Genomic DNA, 9,290 nt, shown 5'->3' on the forward strand with positions numbered 1-9,290 from the left:
GCTCACTCCAGAATTCGGTCCGAAGGGGATCCATGGCCGAGCCATCTATATACCAGCCACTACAGAAATGCTGAGTGTCCTATCCATGTCACAGAGATCAACGGGGCCGGAGGATGTCAGCCCTTGACCCACTGGACTTCGACCATAGTGACAGTAGGCAGTTCCATTGAGTTCAGGCTTAGCTCGTGCTGACAACATCCTGTGTCAAATTTGGTCCTCCTGTCCTAGAATTCCTTGTACATATTGGGTACCCCCCACCTCCACTGCTCCCACCTTGCCCCAAAGTAAAGGAGAGTTAATACCTCCCAGACCACCTTCGCCCACAGGGCATGGGAGCAGTATCCACCCTCTGTCCTTTAGGTGAGCAATTCTGGAAGCCTCTGTGAACTCTAATTGAAATGAAGCCTGATGCCCACAACCACTACTTTGATGACGCTGAGTCCCCACCCGTTTTTGACCTTCCCTCCTTCCCCACCTCACTCTCTGTGCTCACTCCTACTTCCTGGAATCATCTCCACAAAAACCACAGGCACCAGCTCTTTGTCTCAGGCTGTGCTCTGGGGGCCCTCCAGATGGCCAAGGGCCCCAGAATCCCCTTTTCATGTGAAGTTGTAGTGAGTTAGCAAGGGTTGTGAAAACCTGTCATTTGTAAACTAGAATTAGAGTAGTACCAGAGTTTACGAGGACATTAATCCAGCTTTCTATTGAGAAGACTGGCTGCCATGCCCTGCTCGAAGACCCTACTGCGCATGCCCACTGGCAGGTCATTAGAAGCCCCACCATCCTCGGGAAGGATACTGTGCAATCAACACCTCCTGAAGATGACCTTGAGCCAGTCGCAGCTTCCTCAGACTCTTAAACTATGAAGTGCTATAAAGTACTATTACTTTGAATAACAGATTAAAAATGGCCACAAATTTTTTGACACTCCTACATCAAGAGGCCGACTGTGTTCCTGCAACCCTTGAATCTGCATTGCTCTGCAACTACTTGACCAAAAGAGAACAGCAGAGGGGTGCTGTGCCAGCTCCACCCCCGGCCTTGAAGAAGACCGGTAGCCTCTCAGTGGACCGTGGAGCCCTGATCTGCCATGTGGGAGCCTGACTACTGTGCCGGAGGCCCTACGTGGAGAAGGCCTGAGACTGCGGGGAGGGAGAGGGGTGAGGGCGGCTCGCTGTCCCAGCCTGCCCACCACGGGGCGGGCACCTGAGCACAGCTGTGCTGAAGCCTCCAGACAGCCCTGCCAACTCCAGTCAGGAGACTCCAGTAACCACCACATGAAGTGGAAGGCTTAGCCAGCCTGGATATGCTTGGTTTTCTAACCCAGGAAATGATGAGACAGGGCAGCAAAGCGGGGCTTGTTTTCAGCCACTGGGCCTTGGAGTGGCGTGGGGACCAGCGACAGACGCATGGACAGTTTTGCTTCACTACTGACTTAGTTTGCAGTACATGGTGATTCATATTTGCATCAACAGAATGTAAGACAATAATTTTTAAGCATTACTTTAAGAGTCAAAGTTCAAATGCAACATCCATACCCTCTTGCTGAAGCAGGCGTGTAACTCACCCAAAAGGACAGCTCCTTCAGCGACCTTTGCCGGTCATGTGCTGCCTGTGAATCTGCGCTATTTATATAGTTTGCCAAGTAGGTGTAATCCAATTTCCAGGCTATTTTTGAATTTATGAATCATTGTGTTATAATGTCAAGTTGTGTTTATAAGCTTATTATTTTTACTTGCAAATTAAATTACAAGTAATCCATTAAGAGAGAAAGTGCCTAGAGCAGAGGTTAGGAGTAACAGCAACAGGGCTGCTGTGTGGGTTCAAATCCCAGACTCTGCTTCTTCCCCACATAGTCAGTAGAACAATGGAAACTGCCGTGGAGGGTTGTGAGGGTCATTGATGTATACAAGTGCTTAGAACAGCTCATGATAAGACCCAATTGGCTCATTACAATTTATTTATTTTGTCCTCTTCAATTTTGTATTGTCACCTAGTTCTTTCTCTACCAAAAGATTGAGCAACATGCTGGAAAGACGGGATGTCTGCCCTTTCCCCATCTCAGCCTTCAGGGAACCTTTGATAGTTACCCAGTGAATGCATTCTTCCCTTGGACATCTGACATCCTTTAAACAATGTCTTTAGGCACAGGTGGCCCTGAAGCACCAAGTGCATGCTGGTTTGGGCCCAGGGAACAGGGGTGTCCAGCCCATCTGCCTCCGATTTCTGGTGCCCCCGTCTCCTCGCCAGTGTCCTCGGTGACGCTGTCCAGCGATGTGCCCAGCAGGCCTCCTGAGGGTCCTCCTGCCTGGATGCAACCAGCGCACTTTCTGAATCCAAGTGACAGGCTCAGGCTGGGCCAGTGGGCAAGACTCAAATTGGCCACTTGCTCACACCCACCATAGTCTGAAATTTGGAAGAAAAAGATAAAAAGACATAACCACAAGAATGGCGCTGGCCCCATCACTCTGTGGCAGCAACTCCTCCCAGGCCCCACGTTCTGTTCTGTTTTCTTTTCCTGCTGGTTTTCCTCCTGTGACCTTGGGGAGTTCTTGCTATTGGCCCAGAGATGCCAAGTCTCCCTAATGAGAGAAACCTGGGAGACACGGGAAGGGTGAGAAGAGACGCTCGCCCTCCCCCTGTGGCCAACAGGACACTGACCCAAGGTCTGATGTGTGGGAACCGGCAGCACCCAGAGCCATGTCACCGGGCCAGCAGAGCCCTGTGTAAACGCCACTGCCACCATCCATTCTGCTTGCTGCCTTCACAGAGCTGTCCTCACAAACACTGCTGTAACCAATGGGTCCCAAATTAGGCTCTGCCCTGTGCAATATAGTCTTCACTCTACACAGCTTAGTTCCCTGGTAATACAATAATCTCTAAATTAAAGTCAGATTTTGTAAAATATATAGACATATCTGATGTGTTGAGCCCCCAGCTTTGCCACCCCTTCTGCCCTCATGGAATAAATGAAGTCCTAACCTGAGACAGTGAAGGAGACTCTCACCGCTTCACTACTCATGTTGTTCAGAAGAAACTGGGATTTGATAGATAGAACCTGTAAGTTCACTGGCCTTTATACAAAGCCCAGTTGTATTTTGAAAAAAGGAAAAGAAGGACTGTATTGCGGCCACCTGCTCCCTGCTAAGGCCCAGAAGGAAAGAGCCTCCACTGGGGTCCTTGCCCCCATTCCTCAGGCAGACCCCGCCTTCCCCAGTGGCCTCTGGCTCATTGCCAGCCCTCTGCCTCCGGAAGCAGGCAGCCTTGAGAAAATGCTGTTCGGAAGCTGTCTGTGCCTATGAGGCACTGGTATCATGACTCACATGGAGTGACCCAGAACGAACCCAGGAAGAGAAGTGATTCAGGTGTGACCTGCAGCTCTTGCACAAACTGCATAGCATCTCACTCCAGAGCTGGGACCTGTTCAGATACATAGCACAACGGTAACCTCAACAGAACTGCTCACCTGTGCTGATGTGCCAGGCACAGCGCAAGCACGGTGTCTGCATTGTACCATTTAACCCTCACAATGACCCTGTGGAGTAGACATATTAGACCCATTTTATAGATGAGGAAGCATGAGGTCAGAGAGAGTTCATAATTTCCTCCAGCTCAGGGCTGGTGGGTGGCAGAGCTAACTCTCACTCAAGTCGGCTGACCTACACCAGGAAATGGATATGCGGAATATGCAGAGACAGAACAGTGCACAGCCCAGCCTCCGACAGGCCCAAGGGGACTATGAGCTTAGCTAAGCCTGATGGATACTCATGCCCACAGGGAGACACTAGGGAGAGATGGTGGTGGCGGGGTCTCAGCTAGAGAGGTTTAGTGGGTTTGAAGGAAGCCTTTGCATAGAGGTTGAGGCTACAGAAAGAAGGGGCTGTCCTCTAGGGGTAGGGTCTCATGGAAGGTAGCTGGGAGAGCCCCAGTGGGCTCCAGGCAGGGTTGTCCCCAGCAACAAGCCCGATAGCTCAGGGCTCTGGGGAGCACAGAGGCCACAGAGAGTCAGGGAATTGGAGCCCAGATGTCACACAGTAAGCAACAGCCGCTCAGCACCGAACGGGGCCGGTGGGGCTGGTGGGGAGCATATTACCATTACTAGGCCATAGCTTAGGAGTTTGATTGTCTGACAAACAGTGGAGGAAGAATTGATTGGTAGGTAAAAGAGCCAAGAGTTGATAACTTCAGGAATGGGAGGAAGTGATGCCAAAATGTTCCAAAGCACCAACTGGCTGCCAAGGAGAGTGGGTGGTTTCTGCCCACTGGCCATCGGTGATCACAGAATGAGTGCGGCACCAGGAAAGCAGCTGACAAATGTGCCAACTGGCCGCATGGCAAGTGCTGGGATCCAGGTTAGTCCCAACTGGCTGCATGGCAAGTGCTGGGATCCAGGTTAGTCCCAACTGGCTGCATGGCAAGTGCTGGGATCCAGGCTGGTTACAGTGTTCCAAGGGCACAGGAGTCACCAGGGTCAAGGGCCATGAAGAAAATGGAAAGGGAACCAGGGCCAGATCCTGGGCAGCCCTCGGAAGAGCCGCAGCGTTTTACAGCCACCAGCTGTGAGAGCGAGAGCCCAAGGCCCCGCTCTGCAGTGCTGACAGATGACAGCCTGCCTGATGTACTCCTGAAATTATGCACTAGTATAATCATGGTGACTTTTCTCTCTCCCCAGGGAACCAAGTGTAACTAACTATAAAGTAATATGCTTATTGAGACAATTCACCTAAGAACAACTAAGAAACATTTGGGAAATATTCAACTTCTAAAGAATCAAAGAAATGCCAAATAAATTATCAGTGAGAAATCATTTTACCTATCAATGGACAAAGGTAAACATGATAAAATCCATTCTGCAAGGATGCAGTGCAACAGGCAGGGTGACACTGGACATGGGAACCCAGGAAACAGCGAGGGCCTTAAAAATGCCCAGCCTTTGTACCCAATAACTACACTTCCAAGATCTAGCTTAAAGGTACTGCAAGGTACATAAGAAATTGTCTTTCAGTGATGTTTATTGCAATATTACTTAGAATATTGAAGAATGAAAAGCAACTTAAAATCAAAATAAGGAAGTGATTAAAAGATTACATTTCTATACTCAGAAGTCATCCAATCATTCAAAAAACCCTGCATGACCACCTCCCACTTGCATAGCTCTGCTCCATGCTGGAGCTGTGCAGGCAGTGGGCCACTGTCCCTGCCCTGCAGACTGGAGGCAGACAGGTCCACAAATATAAGGGACAGAAGAAACAGGTGAAAAGATGGAGTCTGCACAAAAGAGGGAGTGGGTAACACCTGTAAGGGAGAACAGGCCAGTTGATCAGAACTTTAGAAAAGGCTGTCCTTGAACTCATTGTTGGAGAACTGGGCTTACCGTGGTGACCTGAGTCTGGGAAAGGGCAAGAACAGTTCTGCAGGCAGAGGCCATGCGAGCACACAGGCCTCAGACCCGAGCCACCCTTGTGTGCTCAGCAGTCTGCAAGCAGCAAGCAGAGCAGCTAGAAAGCGGAGTGAAGGAGTCACAGCGAGGGCTGTGTCAGGGCTGGGCCAATGCCAAGTCTGGCATGCCAGCCTAAGAAGTCTGGGCTTGTCCTTACAGCTAGCAGAGAGCCGCTGACAAATGTTCAGTGTGGAGGAACATGATCGATCGGTCCTTTTGTCACTTGGAAGGCTGAGAGCAAGACGTCTTTGGAGGGCATGACTCCCAGCACTTGGTGGCAGATGGGTGGGCAGAGAGGGTGCAGATTTAGACCCTCCCAGTTTCTTACAAGGTGGATGAGTGGTCTCAGTTGAACAAGACAAAGATCCTGGTGGGGAAACGTGTGTGGGAGGATGAGGGCAAGTGTGGACATGCTGCGTTCGAGGACTCTATGGGGCCATCAGATGAAGATGCAATCGTTGAAAATGGTGTCTGTAGAGAGAGTTTCTAATATAAAGAAATTTTTTAAAAGACAAAGAAAAATTGTTTAAGTTTTTCTAAAGAATACATACAAATGTCCAACAGGTACATGAAAACATGCTCAACTTTACTAATCATCAGGGAAATGCAAATCAAAACCACAATGAGATACCATCTCACACCTGTTAAAATGGTTATCATCAAAAAGGCAGAAAATAATAAGAACTTGTGAGAATATGGACAAAAGGGAGCTTTGTGTACTGTTGGTGGGAATGTAAATTGGTAGAGTCACCATGGAAAACAGCATAAAGATTCCTCAAAAAATTATAAATAGAACTACCATATGATTCAGCAATTTTACTTCTGGGTATATACTTGAAGGAAGTGAAAACAGGCTATTGAAGAGATATCTACACTCACATGTTCACTGTAGCATTACTCACAATAGCCAAGATATAGAAACAAACTAAGTGTCCATCAACAGATGAATGGAAAAAGGAAAATGTGGTTATATATATACAATGAAATATTGTTCAGAAATTAAGAAAGAATGTACTGCCTTTTGGGACAAGATATTGTTCCTTTTATAACCACAGAAGAAATGATGATTAGAGATCAACAGCAAATGTGATATCCAGCACTCAAAGCCAAGTCTCTCCAGGTTGAGAACATGGTGCCTACTCACCAGTTGCAACTCCGAGAGCGTCCATATGAGCATGAAAGCCATGCTGGGCAGAGCAGAGGCCCAGCAAATGTTTACAGGCCTTGGCCGAATCCCAGTGATGCTACTTGTGATGGGAACTTCTTTCGCTGAAGGAAGCAGACACTGACATTAATATATTGACCATCCATACCCATTAAAGCATGACTGCCCAGAGAGTAATCAAATGCTGGGCCTCAGTTCAACGTCAAGGTTCTAGGCATAAGAAATGTATGGCACATGTCATCTGACTACGGCTCAATGTTTTCTTTCTGATTAAGAAAAATTCCTCCTTTGATTTTTCCATCATTCATGAATCAAATGTTTGTTGATCAGGTGATCTGCCAAGGTGTGCTGGGTGAAAAGAATATTAAGTGAGTCAGGTGCACGTAACTGGCCCTGAGCAAGGACTGATCCTCAGTGCACATTTTGAAGGCCATTGAATACACATCGTGTTCATTGTACAAACTCCCAGAAGTTGCAGACAAAATCTCAGCTAGTAGGGTGATAGAAAAGATAAAAGCACTGTATATGTCCTCATAATTCTTACAATATATGCCATGCTCTGTCCTAAGTGCTTTCTGGGTATTAATTCACTTCCTCCTTAAGGCTCCCGATGAGGGACAGCCTAACATTGTCCTTATTCTACGGGTGAGGGAACAGACCAGCAGCTCTTAGAATGCAGCAGGAATTCAGGCCCCATCACCATGAAACACTTCCCACATGTATACCTCCAAGGCCCACATACAAAGTGACAACCTTGGCACAGCTCACCAGGATGTACTGCAGAGGATTATCTGTACGGGGTTATCTATGTGGAGCTTCATGGAAAAAATCCATAACTTCTTGCAACTTGTAATTCTAAGAAGGATAATAAAATACAAAGTAATAGAGATGACATTAAATATAAATTTATATGTAGCTTCCAAATGAAATCTATATTCTAGATATTTCCATAAGAACCTTGAGTTGCTCCTAGAAAGATAACCTTATAATTGTAAGGTTTATGCTTCCAAGGGCTCCCTGAAACTCCCAATCCTCTTTTTTGTTGATCCTTTTATTCATGAGTCACCATTTCTAAGGAATCCCATTCACACAAATCAGATATTAGCAAAGGCAGATCACTGGTCATCACATTTTCTCTGAGGAACTCCGCTTTGCCATTAACCTAATTTTAGATAATTAAGCAATTTCTTAATATCTTTCCTTTTATTGATAGGCATAATGTTGAACCTCACTAATGTGAATGGATTTTGAATCCAATTGAACTATATTATGTCTGCTATTTTTTAAATTATGTATTTTCTCAAATATTTACAGGTGCTGTCCTGCTAGCCTTGAGAATTCTTCTTTAGTATTCAAATTGTAATAATGCCTAAACTCCAGCAGTGGATCATTTTATCCTCACTTTCCAAGCTGGAATATTTGCTTGCAACTCATCTGCTTTCAGTACATATTTATATGCTTCCCTACAGTCCTGACAATTTTACATTCAGTTCACTCAGGTGTTAAAAAATTGTTAGATGTTATTTTTTTAATCTAATAGCTATTCTTTAACAAATCTGAAAAGAGAGAAAGAATCATTTTCACACACACACACACACACACACACACACACACATACACACACACAGTCTTTCTTTCAGAAACTCTCAGCAAAACTCTCCTTTTGGACATCAATGCTCTGGGCAGCGATTTTTACCCAGTGTGTTGCAAAAATTTTTAAAATATGCAAAATATGACTATTTAGTCAGCACACTGACCTCTTTTTCCTCCGATTTTCAAATAAAAAAATGACAACAGCCATTACAACAATAGCCATTCAGTGTGGATGAATCAAAATTGTACCTATTTTTTGGTGTGCTGCAGAGTTTTAGTAATTAATTTATGTGTGCCATGAAATGAAAAAGGTTGGAAATCACTGCTCTAACACGTTAAACACCACAGAGAATGGGATTCGGATGCCATTTCCTGGCATAAAGCTGACAACAGTCTTGACCGTGTGTTTTGGATTCTTTTCCATCTGATAACATCATTTAATGAGAAATCACACCTACACGCAAACTGTCCCATGGATTAGCTGCTCCACAAACACGAGGATGTGTAGCCTGCCCTCGGGATTTTCAGCAGAAACCTGGAGAATTTATTTACACCCCGCGGTCGCAGTACAAACGTATCGTATCGGTGCTTCCGTGACGGCATATTTGTTTCCAAGCACTGGTTTATCATTTCAAGTACTTCTTCCCCATAGTTGTCCCGCCTGTGCTGCTTGCTCACACTCTGGTGGCTTTGACACCCCTTTGCAGAACAATGACCGTCAGCCCAGGCGGACTGGCCAGGCAGCTCCGAAGCTGGAGCTCCAGGGCCCTCACCTGGGTGGGCCACTTCCCAGGAGGGGCCTTGCAGAGTCCTCGGGTTTTCTTGTAAAGTGTGGAAAATAATATGCTTTCACCACAATCAGTGAAGACTGCGGACCCTTCCTTCCACCCAGCTCATCCCCACTGGTCCTCACCTCGGGGGTGTGTGGTGTGGAGCAGAGCCCGCCAAGGAGAAGCTGCTGAGATGAGAACAATGCAGTGTGGATGAGTGGGATTTGTTCAGTGTTTGCAGTCTGTGCTGCAGTGATTCATTGCTAGCCATCCAGAATACTCCTTCCATCACTCCTTCCATCGGGCCAGCTCACCCAAAATC

The sequence above is a fragment of the Myotis daubentonii genome, chromosome 13 (assembly GCF_963259705.1).
Source record: "Myotis daubentonii chromosome 13, mMyoDau2.1, whole genome shotgun sequence".
NCBI classification, from domain to species: Eukaryota; Metazoa; Chordata; class Mammalia; order Chiroptera; family Vespertilionidae; genus Myotis; species Myotis daubentonii.